Source organism: Mirounga angustirostris, unplaced genomic scaffold (genome assembly GCF_029215605.1).
Source record: "Mirounga angustirostris isolate CCGP_5_RB_7025 unplaced genomic scaffold, mMirAng1.0.hap1 SCAF_2, whole genome shotgun sequence".
In the NCBI taxonomy this organism is placed as follows: Eukaryota; Metazoa; Chordata; class Mammalia; order Carnivora; family Phocidae; genus Mirounga; species Mirounga angustirostris.
The window spans coordinates 35,140,987-35,149,459 of record NW_026991710.1 but is presented as its reverse complement, the minus strand read 5'-3'; the positions used below and the strand labels follow the sequence as shown (position 1 = coordinate 35,149,459).

At 43.6% G+C, this 8,473-nt stretch overlaps 1 pseudogene; it reads right to left on the bottom strand.

The window, feature by feature from the left end:
* Window positions 1–6,682: 6,682 nt before the first annotated feature.
* On the bottom strand, window positions 6,683–6,782 carry LOC123849132 (U6 spliceosomal RNA; annotated as a pseudogene).
* Between the last annotated feature and the right edge of the window lie 1,691 nt (window positions 6,783–8,473).

The following is an 8,473-nucleotide window of genomic DNA, read 5'->3' as shown; positions in this document are numbered from 1 at the left end:
AATTTGGAAATTAAGCCAAGGTGGTCTTGAAATGTATTAGGTGACTGGATTCCGATGGCCAAATTCTAATTTATTGCTGGTGAAACGGCACATAGAGACAGAAGCTGGGGAAGCTTTGATGCTCAACGGACTACGCTGATCCTTCCTGAGCCCAACTATCTAATGCCTTCAACCACAAGATTGATTGGTCAGGGAAAGGGAAAGCTCACGATTTCTCTCCCCTATATGTGCATCTGGTTGGTCAGTAGCCGGAGAGGATTGGAAAGCCCTACCCCCCCACACCCCATCCCCCTCCACTCTTTCCTCCTGACCTGGGTGAAATCCTCCCCTGCCCTATATGGCCTTTCCCCCTGTCCCTGCCAATCTGAGCTGCCCCCCCACCCCCCGTGTAATCTCCAATGAAGACCTGTGCTGTCTGCTTACAGATTTGACAAATCACATGACTGACATCTTGCCCTGCTCAGAGTAATAGATACCCTTTTCCTGTGGCTTGTCTTTTCTTCCACTGTTGTAATTCATTTGAAAACTCCTCTCTGAACTTATGCCCGTATGAATAATCATACTGTCCCATTCGTGATCTTCTCAGAACTCTGGCTGAGGGGACATTTTGTGACAAGACCCCTCCCTGCCTTCATTCCATGGAAAATAATTTTGTTGCTCTGATTTCAGTGGAAGTTGACATGAAATGCAATTGCACATTTTGCGGGGGGGGGGGGATCTAAGTAGATTATTAAGGGCTCATAATTGTGATTTACCTTGGCTTTTTAATTTGAATACTTTAATTGCCTACTTTACAAACTGGGCTTTAAGAAAATAAAATAAGATTTGAAACTTTGAGTGTACCTTCAAAGGGCTGTGTTTTGTGGTTTCTCTAAGACAGAGAAGCCCTATGTCCCTCCACTTCCAGTTATTCTTTCCCTCCTTCTCTCCTCATCTCTCATTTTCTTTTCATCCTTTATGTCCCTCTGTGTGCACGTGCAAATGCTTTCATGATTTTTAGTAAGTGTACCTGAAACAAAATGCAAAGGAAAAAGTACAGGTAGGGAGAGAAAGAGACACTGGTCCCAACTCCTGACCCTCAGACAATTGAAGGCACTGTTTAATCCTGCGGGCCCCCAAGGCACAAGGGAGCAAAGCATTCCCCGAAGTCCCACCTCACTGGCTTTCTTCCACTTACTGGGATTTGACAACACTTTCCCTGCCTTTGAGCATGCTGTTCCTGCCACCTGGAAACCTCACCACTGGTGTCCAGCTTGGAGGCCTTCTTCTCAATCTTTAGGCTTTAGTTCAAATTTTGCCTCCTGTGAGAAGCCTTCCTGACAGCCATCAATGGTCTGTGCCCCCAACCTGGGTTTTCTCTATCAGGATCCTATTTGTTTCCTTCTTGGCTCATGTCACAATTTGTAATTGTCTCATTTATTTTCAGTTCCTTGAGTTTACTGTTTGTCCTTGGTTTTCTTTTGGTCTGTTTGCTGGCTCTGACACTGAGCTCCAAGGGAAGGGCTGGGACTTGCCAGTTGAATTCAGTGCTCTAGGGAGAACACCTGGTGCATAATAGGCACTCAATAAACATGCCTTTAGTGAATGAACAAATGAATGAGTGACCACCCTCTCCAGAGAGGCCTGGTGTGCCAAACTGTTCTGAGAAGCCCTTTGCTACATTGATTCTGAATTCTGTTCAGGGAGACCTCTAAGGAGGGTGCACCAGCCAAGTGGGTTGGGTGGGCTATTTCTAAGGCCAAGTCCAGAGGAAGTCACCCCAAGGAACACTTAGAAGGACAGAGTGAAGCAATCCCTGAATTATTTTCTTAATGAAGGGAGTTAACTTGGATCTCAAATTGAATCAGGTGTCCAATATGGAGGGCTCAAAGCTAGCCACGTTTGGTAACCACCCTTATATAATGACCCCCAACCTATGCAGGCAAAACCCCGGAAGCATTGTGCCAACCTTGGCAAGATAGGGCACTGCTTTAGCCCAGGATAAAAAATAAAATTAACATTAAATATTCTTGAGGCGATGTCTCTGAACAGCTACAAAAGACAATGACTTTCCTCTTACTGAACTTCTGTATTTTTTTTTTTATATCTTGAGTATCTCCAAGGCAAAGACTTTACAACATTCATCTTTATATTCCTGTCACAATCTCCAGCGTAGAAGCGTATGATAAGAGGAGCACAAGAAAACTCAGATATTCTAAAAGTGTATGACCCTTAAGTTATATTTGTAAGTATCATCCTTTACTGGGAGGAATTTCTCATTATAAGCATGCAAAATATACAGTCCAGAGGATGGTGAGAAATAATCCTTCTATTTATGAAGTCAATTATCAGTCCGTGAAGAGCCCATCTTGGGTGAGCATCTGAGAATGACTCCTACCCCACCTCCTTTTATTTCCCCAGTGTCTGTTCCATCTTTTCTCCTCCGAATCCTTTCTTCCAAGGTCCATGCCTCATCCTGGAGAATAATATCCCTTCTTTACCCTGTGTTGCTGGAGAAGACTTTTAGCTCTTAATATTTTTTTCAGAGGACTAATACAAATGTAATTCAAAATAACACAAAATGTATTAGGATTGGATTCAACTGCTTATAACAGATAACCCACATGGCTTAAACACGATAATTTCTCTTTCTCTTCTAAAGATGAATGAGAGCAGTCCAAAGCTGATATGGCAACACCTCGCTACCAGGGGCCACTGCTCCTTCAATCTCTCTGTTCCATTATCCCTAGTTGGTCACTTCCATTTTCACGGTCACCTCATGGTCCAAGATGGCTGTTGGCAAAAAGTACAAAGAAGGGGGGGCGCCAAAGGCAGCAAGGGTATTCCTGCCAGTGGAGGCAGCCCCCTTTAATGAGATCTCCCAGAAGCCTCACCCAATGACTACTGTTTGCATCTCATGGCCAATTCTATATGCAAGGATGATAAGAAATGTTACCCCTGATCTGGGCACATTGCTGCTCTGAGTGTTTTACTATTATGAAAAAAGAGAAGAATTGGAGACTGGATATTGTGTAACCCCGTGGCTCAAAGCATGTGTCGGAATCATCTGGAGGGCTTATTAAAACACAGATTGTTGTATCCCCAGAGTTTCTGATTTAGAAGGCCTGAGAGGGATCCGGAGACACTTGGAAAACTGGGAAAACCACTAGCATTTTCTTCCAAGCAAGTCAATTTTTTTTTTCCACCTGATACTGGCTATCTATTTATTTTAACCTCAATCCACTATTTTACTAAAAGAAGTCCCACACTCATTACTCTACCAGAGAGACCCTTCCCATCAGAGACAGGGCAAGGGAGAAAGGAAATCATGTCTTGCCATGACTACCATGGCTGGAAATCTGCGCTCTCCCACCATTTGCAGACTAGAACATCTACACTAGATGTGGAGCTGAGAAAGAACTGAAAGAGATTGAGTTTTAGTGGCATCAATTATCAGTGCTCAAGAAGCAAAAGAAAAAAAAAATTGGTGGAAGATTCCTGAGGATCCGGGAACTTCCAAAAGGCCACATAATTGGTCTTCCTTTGCCACTGATGGCACAGGGTAATTAGGAGGATTCATTCTTAAGCAGGGAGATGGTGTAGACTCGTGGTTACAGACCAGCAGAAGACAGGAGAAGGGAGAAAAAGGTCATGGGTCCATGGGCTTGGCAGTGGGGCTGGCCAGCCGAGGGTAGGAATGTAATTGCCTTGGGATCAGAGACCCTGCACTGAATACTCACCCCTGTGGTACTTCCTTCCTCCACCTCCCCACCCTTTCTCTTAGTTTTTTATTTATCTCCAAAATTTGCTGAGTGAAGGAAGGAAAAGGAAAGAATTTTTGTCTGCACTCAGCCTAAAGAAATAAAGATCTACAAATCCTTGGAGACCGTGGAGTAGGGAGAGTGAAGGAAGAAGTTAAAGAAACACAAGGGAGATGTGAAAAGTTAGGCCAAGGAAGTCAGAGGCAATTTGCACAGAAGGATTTGCCCCTTCTGGGGCTGTTTACCCCACAAGCTCTTCTTCTCTTATCATTTGGGGAATTTTTGTGTTTTATTCTATTTTATGGTGTAATTCCCACACAAACTATTTTCCTGGTGGGGTCTGATTTGAACATGATGCTCTGAAGTCCCAAGCTAGTTGTGTGTGTGTGTGTGTGTGTGTATTTCTTTCAATTGTCCATTGTCAAAAGGAGGGTGATATAGGTTCCTTTACCTTCTTTCCCTCTTCAGGGTTTGGGCCTCCAAAAGGTAATAACTAACAGTTCTAAATTCGATATAGTTGGAAAAGTTCTACACGGAAAACAGAAACTCAAAACTCACTTTAAGTTCATTTTAATTGAGTCGCAGTGTAATGTAGACCTTGAACTTCTTCAGCCAGCCACATAACCAGGGAGGCACTTCAAAGAGAGGAATCCTGAAGAATTCACCAAGAGCTGGAGGGGTATAAAATGTTCACCATAAAACAGGCCTTTGTGGAGCACCTGGGTGGCTCAGTGGGCTAAGCATCTGCTTTTGGCTCAGGTCATAATCTCAGGGTCCTGGGATCAAGCCCCACGTTGGGTTCCTTGCTCAGCTGGGAGCCTGTCTCTCCCTCTCCCTCTGCCCCTCCCTCTGCTCATGCTCTCTCTCTCTCTCCCCCAAATAAATAAAATCTTTAAAAAGAAAAAAAAAAAACCAGACCTTCACTAGATCAATCCTTTCTCTCGGCAATAAGGCAGTTGAGGTTTGGTGCGGGTGCGTGACTTGGCGGAAGGTCACTAGCAGAGATTCCAACATATGCGCTTTGCTATTCCCACATTTGTAGCCTGTCTTGTTCTACTCATACTTCACTAGCCAATATTTTAGGTATTCACAAATTTCTGAAACTTCATAAACATTTTGGTAGTTGGAGTTATCAGGCTTAATTAATTAAAACAATTCTGCCTGTGTCAGACATTGAGCCAGAGCTAAGGTCAGAAGGACAGTAAATGCAAACACCAGTTCCCTGCCCACAAGGAGCTTTTACTCTAGCACAAGGGATAGAATGTACACAACAGTTGGCAGACAGGGTAGATAGAGTGCATGCGATAGAAATACAGCATGAAATAGAGGGGCCTTCTGAGGAGAACTGCTTCCAAATGGGAGGAAGTGTTCACAGAGGAGGTGGCTTTGGGCTGCCTGGGGAGCAACTGGAGATGTGACCATGACCTAGAGGAAGGCAAGGAAGAGCCCCCCCACATGATTTTACAGAATAAAAGCTGGCTGTGGAAGGAGTACACAAAAGACAACAGAGTGTTTGGTTTCACTAGAGAATACTGTGTGTGAGGGAATTGGTATGACAGAAACAGCCTCCCAAAGGCATTGGAAAGCAAATTTCTTTAAGTATAGGCACATGTATTCGTTTGTGGCCGCCATAACAAAGTACCACAGACTGGGGGGCTTAAGCAACAGAAATTTATTTTCTCACAGTTCTGAAGGCTGGAAGTCCAAGATCAAGGTGAGGGCAGGGTTGGTTTCTCTGGAGGCCTCTCTCTTTGTCTCAAAGATGGCCCCATTCTCGCTGTGTCCTCACTTGGTCTTTGCTCTATGCGCAGGCTCCCCTGGGGGCTCTTCCTCTTCTTAGAAGGACACCAATCATATTGGATTAGGGTCCCACCCTGATTACCTTATTTAAACTTAATCACCTCTCTAAAGGCCCTATCTCCAAATACAGTCACATTCTGAGGTCCTGGGGGTGCAGGCTTCAATAAATTTCAGAAGGGCACAAACCACCACAACTGCTAGTCTGTATGATTATGTTACTTCAAGACAGATTACACTTTCATAATAGCTACCAGGCATTAAGAAAGCCTATTAAAACTACTTACACATTTACTCTCCCAGACATTTTCTATGAATCTTTTATTCAAGTATAAAGATTAAAAGTAGAGGTTCAAGTACTGCATAAAAACTTGAGAAAACAAACCTGCATTTCTACTCCAAGGAATTTACCCAAGTGAAATAAAAAACATATGTCCACACAAAGACTCATCCACAGGGTGCCTGGGTGGCTCAGTCGTTAAGCATCTGCCTTCAGCTCAGGTCATGATCCCAGGGTCCTGGGATCGAGCCCCACATTGGGCTCCCTGCTCCGTGGGAAGCCTGCTTCTCCCTCTTCCACTCCCCCTGCTTGTGTTCCCTCTCTCGCTGTCTCTCTGTCAAATAAATAAATAAAATCTTTAAAAACAAACAAAACAAAACAAAAAACAAAGACTCATCCACAAAGGTCCATGGCAACATTACCCATCATAGTGAAAATGTGAAAACAACCCAACTATCCAACCAATGGCCAGATAAACAAAATATGGTATACCCATACCATGGAATATTATTCAGCCATAAAAAAGGAATGAAATACGGACATGTACTACAACGTAGATGAACCTTAAAAACATGATGCTAAGTTAAACAAGCCAGATGGAAAAGGCTACATAGGGAATGATTCTATTTATGTGAACTGTCCAGAAAAGGCAAATTTATAGATACAGAAGGCATATCAGGGGTTGCCTGGGCCTGGAGAAGGGAGTAGAGACTGATGTAAGTAAGCATAAAGGAATGTTTTAAGATAAAAGAGAAGTTCCAAACCTGGATTATGGTGACGGTTGCACAAGTCCATAAATTTACTAAGAAGCATTGAATTATATGCTTGCAATGGATGGATTTTATGGTATGCAAATTGTACTTCAATAAAGCCAGAAAATGTTTGCATGCCAACCTTGTGCAGGAGCCAGGCTAACCTTCTCCTTATCATTCCAATTTTAGTATATGTGCTGCCGAAGTAAGCACAATAAAGCCAGAAAATATTAATAAAAAATACATAGGTGGCATTGAAAAATTACAAGAAAATAAAATAAACTTTAAAAATTTCCTGTAATCATGCAGGAGCCCTTATGCCTTCCATCTGTAGTCTGAGAAGGAAAAAGCTTACCCCCATCCCAAGTGGGTTCTTGGTTCTGCACTTGTGGGGTAAAAGGAAAGGGGAGAACTTTGCAGCTCAGAGGTGTCATGTACTGTTTCACATCCACTAACCAGCTCCTGGTGAAGTCCAGCAAGTGATAAAATCCTGCAACAGTAACCCTGGGAGGGCCCTCAAGGACCATCTCTTACAAACCTCTCATTTAATTGAAGCTGGAGTGGGGGCTCAGAAACCATATAACCGAGCTGCTCAGGACACCACAGGTGGTGAATGGCCAAGTTGGAATCCATCTTAGGTGCCCTGATTCTTAATCCAGAGTCATCCATTGGGCTGTCTCTTCACATCTCTTAGCCTTTCTCAGCCTCAGTGATCCCACCTGCAAAATGGAGACAGTTTATCTGCCCCTGCCACATGAAGATCAAATGAGATCAATGATGTGAAAATGCTCTCGAAAACAGAAAGCCATTGGGGTCCCTGGGTGGCTCAGTCGGTTAAGTGTACAGCTCTTGATTTCGGCTCAGGTCATGATCTCAGGGTTGAGAGATCAAGCCCCACATCCGGCTCTCCGCTGGGCAAGGAGCCTACCTAAGATTTTCTCTCTCCCTCTCCCTCTGCCCTTCCCCAAGCCCCACCCTCCACCCTTTCTCCCTCTCTAAAAAACAAAACAAAACAAACAAATGAAGAAAAGAAAGCTTCTACTAATGCAAATTGCTATTGTAGTCTTATTAGCAGGTCAGTTGTGGGTCTAGCTCAGAATCTAGACCAAAGATCTACAAGATTACACTTCCAGGAAATGCATTTGTCCGTCCTGATGTGAACATGAATCTCTGGTTCAAGTTGTTCCTCGGCATCTTGAGCGGGTGGGGGTGGGGCAGTTTGGGCACAATTCCTTTAATTTTCCAGAACATTCTCATTCCAGAATACCATTATCTTCCTGCTGTCCATCCGTGACACTTTAATTACCTCAATGACAGTGAAATTTAGATTGTGTGCATTCAACTATGATTACTCAAGTAACAACAATGGAAATGAAGATTTGATTTAGATATGTATAACCTAAACTTATTTATTTTACCCTCCTCCTTTGAAAACATATCCATTACTGTTGGGACACAAGAAAGGGACCTCTGTGTCTAATAACACCTGGAAATCCCCAAGACTGTAAACTAAGTATATTTTGGAGGGTATTCATCTCTGCTAAAAGATCCTCTCAATCGAACGCCTTTCCCTGAGCCTCCTACCACCCACACAGGGGTGGATCTCACTAGGAACCCTCAGCGAATGGAGAGCCCAGCAAACCAATCATCACTGCTGGCCCAGGAAAAACACCAGGTGCAGAGCCCAGCACAGAATGTGATCTGAGAAAGCACTTATAAATCAAGCAGGTCCCAGGGAGTGAAAGTACAAGTTAGTAAAAATAACAACAAAGTAACCATGAAATGTTAAATCAGATCAACCCAACAGCAAACTCATTACTGGGACCTCTATAGAAAACCCAGGTTGAAGCCTCCCCAGTAAGCCAGGAAAAACCTGGAGAAGCATTCTCACCTCCCACATCTGG